The following is a 12,261-nucleotide window of genomic DNA, read 5'->3' on the forward strand; positions in this document are numbered from 1 at the left end:
AGGGGCACAGGTGTCAGCTGTTTCAGGGATGTACAGAAAAAAGAACAGGAAAAACGGAGCAGAAGAGCGACTGCATCTCTGCTTCTCCTCTAATCGCCCTCACACTTGACACTTAAACTCAGTTATTGCTTTGAAGCTGCTCCAATTAAGAATCTGAAGTGTTTGGCACCTACTTGTTCAAATACCTGAATTCACTCTGGTCTTACCGGTTTACTTTGTAAAAGCTACAAACACAAGTCTGCCGTGTGGCATGTGCCGAAACTCCTAACAGGTGTTTGTGGGTACCAGCAGCTGAAGAGTTTCAGAAATATGCATAAAGCTCAAACAAAACCTCTTGCTAAAATATCTCCTTGGGATATCCCTGCTCCTGGCATTAGCATTGCTGACTCATGGTGCTGGTTGGCCATCCTGGAGGCGTTTTTGGGGCTGTCTCTGCTTTGCTTCTTGCTGAAGTCAGTGGACTTGGCCTGTTGGGTCTGCTGCAGGGTTTGGCCAGGTTTCCTCAGGTTTTGGGGAAAGCTGAGCAAAACCTCTCTCGTCAGGGTAGAATGGTCAGTGACTGCAGCCAGGTGGAACCGGGAGAGCGGTGATGGAAACTTCAGGTGGTTGGTATCCCTCACACCTGGAGGGATTCCAATTATGCTCTTATTTTTCCCATCTGTTAAACATAGGGTTTTACTACTCTCCGTAGCAATTTAAAGCGTGAAAGTTGTTTTAAACAACTGTTTGCTCAAAAATGGAATGGCATGACAGTAGAGCCTCGGTTTCAATGGCATCCTCCCTTGTAACTTGTCTGGTGTCTAGTTCAGGTGTGTGTCTTCTTCAGTAGGAGTTTCATAGGGTGCCTCCCTTCTTTCTAGATACAAAGCTTGATGTATTTAAGACAGCTTCCTCCATTAAATTCAGCTGTGGTTGGTGATGAGGTGTGCCAGAGCACTGCCTGATGCACAGCTGCATTGGCTTTATTATGAAGGCAAAGGAGCTGAAAAGCAGAATGATTCAAAACCAGTAACAACTGTGCATAAACCCCATAGTTACGTCTAACTAACCCCAGTTAGTTATGAGCCTGTTTAAAAGGCTTCTCCCCCGCCCCTTAGAGCAGCTTTCAGTGTACTTTAGTGGTATTTAATGTTCAGGTAACTCTAATTAAGCCTTTAATCTTTAGGCCACAGAGATTCACTGGAGAATTAGCTGTTAGTGCTGGTGTTCCAGCCTGCCTGTCACCAAGCCCAGGAGGGCTCAGTGTTGCATTTGGAGGGCTGTCCCAACAACCAAGAAAACAAAACATTTTCTCTCCAATTAAATGTTTAACTTTGCTTTTTTTTTTTTTTCTTTTTTTTCCTGGAGAGAAGCAACTCAGAGGACAGGACTGTGGCCAGGGCTCCTGGTCTAGGACCAGCCACAGTGTGTGATTCTTGTGTGGTTCAGCCTTGCCTATTGAAAGCAGCTGTCTTGCAGCCCTGGTACAAAATGCCAGCTTTAAGCCAAGCCTTGTGCCTTACAGGTTCAAAGATTATCCCTTTCCAAGTGGTGCCTGTGAGTGCAGTGATGTGAGAAGGGTGTGCTCCCATTGCCTTGTGCAGAGCCAGCCATAACATACCAAGTCAGCTTCTTTGCATCTTTTCCAACTATTTATTTTTTTTCTGGGCCATGTAAGAGTGCTACTGCTGTTGGAAGGTGCATCTGATGGAAGTACAAAGGTTATTATTGTTTCAGAGCACACAGAGCATGAATATCTTTTAAAATCAAATGAACAAAGCAGAAACGTATGAATCCTGTTTATCTCTTTCGCAAGCTGGGCTGCTATTTCCTATTTGTAACCTTTCTTATCTCCTAAGCAAAACTTTTATAAAAACATGAGCTGTGTATACCAATTGATATTTTTGTCTATTGAACCACCAGAACTGGGGTCCTGGTAGGGCTGGAGGCTGCCAGGACAGGTAGTAAGACATGTTTTCCCCGTGGGGAGCTTATGGAATGAGGTGCACCCATCCTGTTTGTGCATCTGCCGTGTGCCGGGGTGGGCATGGCCAAAACTCCCGGGAGAGGAGCGGCGTGACTTGCTCAGAGACACAGAAGTGATGGAGAGTGGAAGTGAAATCCTGTCTCCCATCGTTTTCCCTCTGGGCTGTCCTGGCTTTGCTCTGCGTGCCAGCCCTGCCATTGGAGGTTGCCGCTGGCAAACGGCTCCGCCTGCAGCGGGACGCGCTGCCCCGGTGTCACAGGGCTGGGAGTTCTGATTTTGCTGAACAAAGATGCCCTTCCAAAAATAGGTTAAGCCAAAGAACTTGGATGCCCAAAATAGCACTAGAGATTTTTTTCCTTTTTCCGAGTGTGTGTTGGATTTATTGTTCCCTGCTGGAGGCAGCTAAAGAAGTAAAGGAGATGCTGCAGCTGTAGGCAAGGGAATAGAGGAAGTAGACATAGACAGTCACCTCTGGTGAGGGAAAACCACATGTGCCACATATCCCTGTGGAAATACACATTTGTGCAAAATAACAATGTAAATAAAAACGTGCAGTGTCACTAAAACACTCACATGGCAAAAGTTTTGGTTTTTTTTTTTCCTCGAAGGAAAGGTACCCCACAAAGGGAAGGGTGGAGAGGTCCCTGGTGACAGAGGAGAGGACAAAAGAAATGCCAACAAACAAATACTGGAATGAATAAATGCCACAGGAATGTTCCTGGTGATAGCCTCTATAAACCTTTTATTGTGACATGCTCTGCTGCGTGTGAATAATTCACTTGTCCCGAGCTGGTGGCAGTAAAATCTGCACAGCAGCTTTTCCCCTCTGCCTTAGCACAGCTTGGTCAGGTCAGAGTGGTTAAAACTTAACGTTTCTTTCCAGGGATTCTCCATAGAAAGTTTTGTGTCATTAGGTTGAACTCCAGCTTTCCCATTCCCCCAGTTAGATGCGTGCCCAGGGGACAGAGCTAATTACTTGCACTGCAGCTATTTAAGGTGCTGGGCTGAGCCTGGAGCTGGAAGTCAGGAGGCACGGTGACTCTAATCCGGGCTGTGCTGCTCGCTGAACCACCTCCAAGAAGTTATTTAACCTCTGCGTGCCACTGCTTCCCTCTGGGTAACAGCAGGGATTATGATAATTGCTTTTGAAAAGCACTTTAGGTGTTTAGTTTTAATTTTTTCCAAAGGTGCAGAATTCTCTGGTCCTGAGCTGAAGAGGCTCAATCCGTCCCAGGAGGCTTTTAGTACTTTACAGGATTATGAAAACAATGCTTAATGCCATATTGGGTTGTTTGGGCCACGTAAATAAATACATTTAAAATATTTTTGGTGCATCTTCTACACACTGCTCATAGAAGGGCTCTTAAGATACAACTGAAGGACATAGAAATGAGATATAGTTCCAAAGGGTTGTTACTGGACACATAATGAAATGTAAGTGAACTGTCAGAATGTTTAAATGGTTTGTTTTTTCAACTAAATCCTGCCAAGGCCACAGAAACCTGGGTTAGCATGTATGAAACTTGTTTCTCACTTGGGTGTAAAGACAAGTTATCCAAAGCCAACAGATTTTCAGCATTTCTCGCAGGCTTTGGGGTGTATTTGGTTTGGGGTTGTATAGAAAAACGTGATATTCTAGGCTGAAGAAACAGGAAGGTTTTCCTGAGAGCAGGATGAGAACAAAGTAAATGCACCCTGAGCTCTGCCTCTCTCCCAGATTTTGAAGCATGCAGGAAAGGAAAACGGTACACAAATTTGTCTCTGGTGCAGGCCCTGAACTCCTCTTTTCCAAATAACAGAACTTCTTTCTATTTTATGCTTTGGTGTCACAGGGGAAAAAATAATGAAAGAGCGGAAAATCCCGTGGCTGAACTGCAACTGAGACCAAAGTGGGGTGGCTGGTTGGGAGGCACCATCCGTGCCCTGGGATGTGCCGGCAGGGTTTGGAGAAGCAACATCACCAGGGATTTTATGTTGGAAACACAAAGTTTAGTGTGCTACTGGCAAGTGCTCCAGTGCTACGGCAGTGGCTGTAATCTGAGCCATGGGCTGCTCTAGGAAATCCCTGGGTGCTCCCATGTTTTATGCAGGAGCTTGGAATGATGCAGCCGTAAGCCAGGGACTGTATTGCATCTTCCCAGCACGAGGGATATGGGCCCCGTGAGCATGTGTTGAGAGAGGCCTGGCTGCCAAAATAGCTTAGTGTTGCTACAACGGTTGCAGGTGGTGATTGCCTTTTAAGTTCTGCTCTCTGTTCTGACATTTTTAGGACAGTAAATGAAGGATGAGAAGTAGAAAAGCAAACAAATTAGAAAAATCCCGTGTATGGATGTCTGTTACTGCGGTCACGTGGCTCCATGGAAAGAGCCCCGTCCTACTGGAAGTCAGGCAGGGGTTGGCAGTGAAGGAAAGTAGTTACTGCCAGTGGCTCTGCTGCCAAAACTGAGTATTGATGACAGGGCTCAGTTTAAAGCAGATGGTGTAATACAGACCCTATAGACTGCCTGGGGAAACATGTGCAAAACCACGTGCCTGTGTGCCACGGAGGATTTATTCCTAGGGATGAGGCAGAAGAGGCCTCCACTTGGATGGAGGTGAGAGTTGAGTCCTGGAAAGCAAGAGAAATGCTTTACTTGGGCAGGGCTTTTATGAGGGACAGAAGCATGTCTCTCATTTTCCATTATATTACAGATGCAATACAGAAACTACTGAAACTGCAACATCAGTTTCAACATCCATCACACACCAGTGCTTTCCTACCCAGTCTCTTCGAGAACCAACTCTTAGTACTGTGAAGATTCACAGGGAGACTAAGTAGGGCTTTTTTGAGTACTTAGCAAGTACAAGGCATGAGATAAATAATTTAAACACTGATGCAGAGCATTGCTAGCTGAAAAGTGACTTAATTTCTTAACAGGCTAACCAGAAGTGGCTGTTTTTTCCTCTTTTCGGGGAGAGGAGTGTGGAATGTGTTGCCCATCAGCAGGGCTGCTGCTTTCCAAGGGAAAGGTTTGCTGTAATGAATCATAGAATGGAATCATCCACAGTTTCTCTGGGCAACCTGTTCCAGTGCCTCACCACCCTCATGGTGAAGAATTTCTCCTAATATTTAATCTGAACCTACTTACTTTCATTTTGAAGCCATCCCCCCTTGTCCTGTCACTCCATGCTCTTGTAAATAGTCTCTCTCCATCTTTCCTGTAGGCTTTCTTCAGGCACTGGAAGGCCCCAGCTAGATCACCCCAAAGCCTTCTCTTCTCATGAACTCAGATTGAAGCCAGGGCTTCTTTCTTCTTGGGCAATCCAGTCTGAATTTGGACATCATCAGTGCAACAGATCCCTGGTACTGTTTGTGGGGTGGGAGAAACCCAATACCTCTGTGGCTCACGTTTGTCAGAAACTTCTGCTTGGAGAAGCATTTTGACTTTTTCCTCAGCATCTGGTAGGACTTGGTCCACAGTACTTTATTTTTGCATTTTTTGCTCAACAACCTGATGCTGCTACTTGGGAAGAACCTTTAGCTGAGAGTTAAGGGATTTCTGTGAGGTTTTGTTCCATTACTTTTGCCATTTTTATTCTTACACAATTTCTTTTCCTGTTTACTTTGCTTTTTGGTATCTCCTCCTACTGATCTAACAGCATCTCGCTGCTTCTTTTCCATTTCCAATTCTGTGTGAGGAAGAAAAACAGTCAACAGTCCTGATTTAGCTAGAAATTAAACTCCAGCTATTTTTCCATGGAATTAATAGGAAAATTGGCGATAATTGTTAGCTACTGCTTTTTAAAGACTTTTTTTTTAAATGGGTGAGAGACTGTCAAGCTGTCAGTCAAGAAAAAGATTGGATAATGTGTCATTCCCCTGACAAGCTCCCTTTATTGTATTAGGCATCCTCTTCGCTGTGCAAACTTGAGCTGCTCAAAATTTGCCCTTTAATGTTTACTTTTCCTATCCTTTCTCAGTATTACTTCAGTAGTATTAGTGGACTTGCACAGCATAGTCAAAAAGGTGTAATAATCTTTGAAGAAAATAACTTTGGGGCGTGATTAGCTCTGTAATATCGTGGTGTTCTTTAACCTTTTTCCTGGCTCTTGCCCTGTCATTCCATGATGCACCCACCTGTCCTTGCTGAAGCCAATGACCAGCCTTGGGCCAGCCCTAAAATGTGCAGAGCCTGGCTTTGTGATGAGCCTTAAAGCCAGGCAGGTGTGAAACTCTTGAGTTGCATGGAAATTTGTGGTCCTTATGGACCATTTCTCAAGACTTTTGCCTATAGCACGGGGCATTTAATTTTCTCTTTATTTCTTTTAAAGTAGATTTGGAGAGCAAATTGGAGATTTTTCTTGCATTCCCCAGATTCCATAGGTGTGGAGTTTTCAGAGAAACTGTTAAAACAGGAGATCAATCAATGCAGATACTGGACCATGCTGAGTAGCATCTCTCCAAAGTACCCTCTGCTCTTTTCATGGTTCTGGATTTAAAATGCCGTGAAGCAAAATTTATCTCAACTCCAGGCACCGCTGGCATTGCATGTAAAGCACCACAGATGTACAAAGCTGGTTCAAAGCAGAACAGCCTTCGTTCACAGACTATTGTCCTACCTCCATCAGTATTTGCAGGTTGGAAACCATTGCCTTCCGTGCACCAGGAGGATCTGGAGTTAGCTAGTCTGTAGCTGGATTTACCCCATCCTGGTGAGAGAGGGTGTGAAAGGACCAAGTGTGGTATTGATTTTGATGTAGATACAGCAAAAAATTGCCATGATGTCACAGCAAAGCTTTGCAGTCATTATGGCAAATGATGAGGAAAACAAAATTATAGAAATAACCATCTCCCTTGGCCCGCAGATAAATCAAAGCTTAGCCCTTGATCTCTCATTGCTCACTAGCCCGGAACATAAATCCAAGGATTTATCATTAAGCCTAATGGGTCATAAAATCTGGGCTATTTTGGAGGTAGTTGCAGAGATTTGCAGCCCAGGCAGAGAGCAGGGTCTAAGCCTCTGGGTCTTGTGTAACTAGGTAAATAGCAAGCTTCAAATAATACCATAAAGCTATCAAATGTAATAACTAATGCAGCCAGGCACGTGTGTGGGGAGGGGAGCCTCGCTGGTGGCAGGCCTGGCCGTAACGACCATGAGAGGCCCCGGTGTAGAAAGGCCTTTCAATAACAAGTTAAAGTCCCTTTTGCTTTGCTGAAAGTCGGGGATATGCCTCTGGTTTGGTTCACACTTGGAGCTTTTATTTTCTGCACATCAGTAACTTCCCTCACCGTGGGCCCAGGAGAGCGAGCAGCGAAAACCAGGAACACGGGAGCGACCGACAGCTCTCTTACTTTGTCACTGCAGTTTAAATATTTATGACAGCGCTTCACAGCGTGCTGGTAAATGCATGATAGCATATTATGTAAGAGCAATAAAATTTGAGAGGTAGAAGACTTCACTACTGCCCTTTGGTAGTAAATCTTTGCTACCGTCCGCGGCGAGGCCATGTAAAGGCCGTGCCTTTTGCCCCAGTTATTCTATGGGAGTTTTGCACGGGAGTGGGAATTCAGCTGTTACTGGCATTTGTAATAGCATGTGTTTTAAAATTGCTCTCCATCTCTTATTCAGGGAGGACTTGGGCTCGGGAGGATTGCTGTAAAAGTTGAGGGCTCCGTATTTGCAAGTGAGCAGCAGGTCTTTGGTGTGCGCAGGCGAATGGATGGGGAGCAGATCCCTCGGTGAGGGAGCATGGGAGGAGGGGATTTGGACTGTGAGTCTTTGGGGTTAATTAACAGTTCAAATTAGCTGCTTCTTTTTCTAAAGAGTTGTAAAGTATTGATTCCCATGAGTACTGCACTGCTCCGCAGAAAGGGATTCTGAGGAAATTATGTGCAGCGTTGATTGTGGCCGGACTGAGGGTGTCTGAGCTGGACTGAAGTTTGTGATGGGTGTCATAGCTTCTGGGAGAATTTACTGCTGGATGCTGACAATGAAACCAGAAAGCTTATGTAGGTTTGACTTTGGGATAAGTGAGAGGGTAACCCATCAAAGGAGGAGCTTGTCTAGGAAACAATGTGTCTGGCTGCTGCCAGCGCCCCTGCTGCCGTGATTTGGTTGATAGGCCATGGAAATATGCTGGTGTTCCAGTTATATGGTTCCAGATTTCAGTCCAAGGACTGACCAGGTCATCAGTTCCTTGAGCTGTCTTAGCATCAATAGTCAAATTGCTTTAAACAGAAGTGTGTACATTTGTGCCTTAATTAATCAACAAGAGATTCCCCCTCATTCCTTTCCCTCTCAAAGGCAGACATTGGGAACCTGTGGTTAGTGATATCTCAGAATTGCCGAAAACAAACTTAAGAGTTAAAGAAAACATAAGTTAAAGATGCTTTGTTCTTGGCATAAGAGCGCTATTATCTGTCACGATGGCTCTCCTAGCAGTACTGTATGTGTTTGGGAAGACATCTTAGGGATCTGTGCCAGTAAAACCCAGCCTTGGAAGCACATTGTGTGAATGGATGAGAAAACAAGCCGCGAGCACGAAGGATGAGCCAGCATGTAGCAGGCTCTGGGGTGGGTGGGATGCAGGTCCAAGTGCAGGGACTGAGGGATCTGCAGGACTTGGGTGGATGCTCTGCACAGTCACGGAGAGGTTAAATGTGCAGCAGGTACTGGATTATTTATCTGATGAACACACATGCCTGTTTACAAAAAACAAGTGCTCAGTGATCAAGACTGTTATCTTAGTTTTCACCAAAGACATTGTGAGGATGCCAAGAGGGAAAGCGAAACCTGCCAAAATCAAGAAGTAGCAGTAGAAGTTGCTGACTTTTAATTTTGAGCCTTTGCACATCCAGGCAGCTCTAATTATGTGTGCTGTTTCATACGCGTGATTGAGCAGCAGTTGTTTCTGCATTTATTATCTCTCAGTTATCTGCTGGTGCAAACTTTGAGTGCCTTGGCTGAGTGAGGCAGGAGCATTCCTGCAGGATGAGACACGCAGCCAAATGGGATCCTGGGTCCATTAGTCCCACAGTTAAGTCTTTTCCCAGTTTCACATTTCTGAAGGCCGTGCAGGAAGATCTGGTGATGTTTTAGTTCTTTCAGTGCAGTTTGAAAAGCAGAAGCTGTGCTGGGGCTTGGTGCTTTGCTGGGGACACCTGGTGCATTACCTTGCTGTGTGGTCTCAGTGCAATAATTCTGCAAACACTTTCCTTGAATTTCAGACCTTGGGAGACCACTGATTTCTGTGATAATCTCTGTTATGAGGAGAGACTGTGGGAACTGGTCCTGTTTAACGAGATCCCTTCTCAGTCTTCTCTAGACTAATGCAGATAAATATCTCAAAGTTGGGTTCCAAGAGGACGGTGCCAGACTCTTCCCAGTGGTGCCCAGTGACAGGATGAGGAGCAATGGCTATAAATCAAAACACAAGAAGTGTCACCTCAACATGAGGAAGAGCTTCTTTCCATTGAGGGTGGCTGAGCACTGGAACAGCTGCCCAATGAGATCATGAATTCTCCTTCCCTGGAGACATTCCAAACCCACCTGGACACATTCCTGTGTCACCTGCTGTAGGTAACGTTTCCTTGGCAAGGGGGTTGGAGTGGATGATCTCCAGAGGTCCCTTCCAACCTTAACTATTCTGTGATAATGTGGGATCGAGGCCTGAAGATTTGATTCCATTTGAGAAAAGTGGTGGGATGGACATGTCTTGGTTTTGAGTCTGATCCATGGGATGATTGTTGTTTCAAGATGTGGCTGGGTCTCAGCTCACTTTCGTAATGTATCTGGTGGTTCCAAAATTCCCTGAACTTTGCTCTTTCCCTCTTTCATTTCTCTCTTCTGAGAAAGCATTGACTGTTTCTGAATTTTGCTGCTTTATATAGGCTCCTTTTCCTCCCCCTCTCACCACTTGCTGCTTCTCCTCCTCCGCCCCAGTTACTAAAATCTCTTCTCCCCGATGCGTCATCTTCGTCGGCAGCGTCTCATCATCCGCGGGCTGAAAGCAGAGCAGAGCACACGGGAGGAAGAAATGACCCCGAGCCCTCCTTAAGTTTTCAAGTGGCTGAAGTTGTTTGTCGATCAAAGGTGGCAGCAGGAGTCTCTTCTCTTTGCTTCCTCCATCCTTTATGTGGCAGCTTCCTCCCTGCTCCCGGCTGGCAGGGATCGCCCCTCGGGCTCTGCGCTGAAACTGGAGCGGCTTTGCATTTCCAGATAAAAGGCAGCGCTGAGTACCCTGCTGTATAAATACCAGCTGCAGAATTCCTGCAGCCGGGGTGGTAGGTGCCTTCAGGAGTATGGGAAGCCCTTTGGTAGGGAGGAAAGAAGTAAGGGAGCAAGGAATTTTGGAAAGAGGGGTAGAGCGGAGAGAGGCAAAATGCTCGATGGCAAAGCTCGGCTGAATCGGGTGGTGAGAAACAGTCATTTTGATGGCTGTGATCAAACCATGACTTTGAGGAGTGTTATGAATAGCTCTGACATGTAGAAAGCTTGCAGGTAGGGGAAGAACAGATCCCGTTTCTCCCCTTGGAGACTTTGAAGCCGCAGTCGGACAAAGCCACAGACAACCTGCCCTGGTCCTGCTACGAACAGGGAACACAGGGGCCCCTCCAGCCAGGGTGAGTCTGACATTGGTCTGTGTTTGGAGAGAGGATAAAAACCAAGCAAAAATATTTGGGTCATTGCCAAATAGAAGTATTAGGAGTGACATGGCAAATTTGTTTTAATGTAATCTGGATTTAATCGCTGGCATAGGCTGTACTGAAGGCTTTCAGCTCCGGCAAGGGGTTGATTAGATAAATGTATTTATTTTCCTGCTTTTCATTTGCCACGGATGTACATACTGGGGTAACTTAAAAGCATGTAGCAAGGAAGAAACAAAAGAAAGGGGACAAATTAAGTGACTGCTGCCAGATCAATTATTCAGTTGCATTTCAACTCGTATTTTTAAACCTACAGCTTTGAATGGGAATGTTTAAAATTATCTTTGCAATGACCATCTTTCCATCTAATTTAAAGTCATTCAGCTTTACAAGAAGCAATTATGCTCCACACTAACAAATGAAAAGACATGGCAACATCAGAAAAACTGATTATTCAGGCAATCTTTCTTACATAAAATAGCCAACTAATCTCCCAGCTTCAGCCTTTGAGTGCTATTGCAAATACCCTCCTGAAAGAGAAGTTCATTCTCGGTACACTGGCAGCCTGCCTCTCATCCCTGATCTCTGCGTGGCCACAGTGATGGTTTGAGGGCTAAGAAAAGATCTTATCTTTTGTCTCTGTAGTTCTTCTTGCACTCACTGCACTTTTTATTCTTCTGTGACCAATGAAAGTGAAGCACAGGGCATGGGGTTTGTGTCCTGCATAGGAAACTAAGGAAATCTCCAGACTTGCTGCTCTTTTGGTGCACTGTCCATCATCCTTGAGGCCATCTAGTCTGAGGTTCTGGAGGAATCCAAGTGTTTTTTAAGTCACTAGTTAGTGCAGCATTGGATTTGGAAAGTTGCTATGAGCAAAAGAAAATGCATCTTATTTGCAAAGCTGAGAATGTATTGTCAGTGTAATTGAAATCTTAACCTTCTAATGAAATGGTTATTGTTAGTCCAACTTACTTATTATAGGAAAAGAAAAGGAAAATAAAAAAAGTCCTGCTACAGGAGGTCTCAGTAATAAGTTATACATTGCTAAAAACCTATTTCCTAACATCTGTGCCTTTCTCTGCTCACCCTTCCACTGCTCCCTGGGAGAAAGCAGGAACAGGGCTAAGTTTGGGGGTTTCTCTTTCTCAGCTCCCCTGCAGGTGTGTCAGGCTTTCTGTACCACACATCAAAGGCTGCCCAGAAGTGGAGGTGCAACCAGCAGTTCAATTCAAATTCAACCAAACAGACCAATTTTGTAGATGGAAATTGCGGTCTTGTAGGGGTTTTTACCCCTCTGTAGCCTTATTGACCCTTCTGTAAATTCAAAAATGCCTTTTCTCCAATAAAGCGTTTCTAATTCTAGCCCTGACTGCTCTTAAAAACATCTACAGAAAAAGTCAGTGAGTCATCAGTGTCCCGCGCTGCCTCCAGAAGGAGCAGGGTGCTGATGGTGGCTTTTATTCTTTCTTCCTGGGAGAAGCAGGAGGTGGAGGTTTGGTGCTTTCTTCCACTGGGCTCTAGAATCCACCTGGGATAATAAATACATTTATAGTTTCCAGCATGCTTTTACCTTGTCTTTCTTAGAGCCAGCATCTACACGTTGTATCTGTGTTTACTGTACGTGCAGCATCTTAAGCACATCAGATACTTGCTCCTAATTCTCACTGTC

The 12,261-nt window shown here is 45.1% G+C and overlaps 1 protein-coding gene across 5 annotated transcripts in view; it reads left to right on the forward strand.

Moving 5' to 3' along the window:
• PAK5 (p21 (RAC1) activated kinase 5) overlaps positions 1 to 12,261 on the forward strand; it is a 177,501-nt gene that overhangs the window by 93,375 nt on the left and 71,865 nt on the right. The window lies entirely within an intron of this gene.

Source organism: Lepidothrix coronata, unplaced genomic scaffold (genome assembly GCF_001604755.1).
Source record: "Lepidothrix coronata isolate B3197 unplaced genomic scaffold, Lepidothrix_coronata-1.0 Scaffold234, whole genome shotgun sequence".
Taxonomy (NCBI): Eukaryota; Metazoa; Chordata; class Aves; order Passeriformes; family Pipridae; genus Lepidothrix; species Lepidothrix coronata.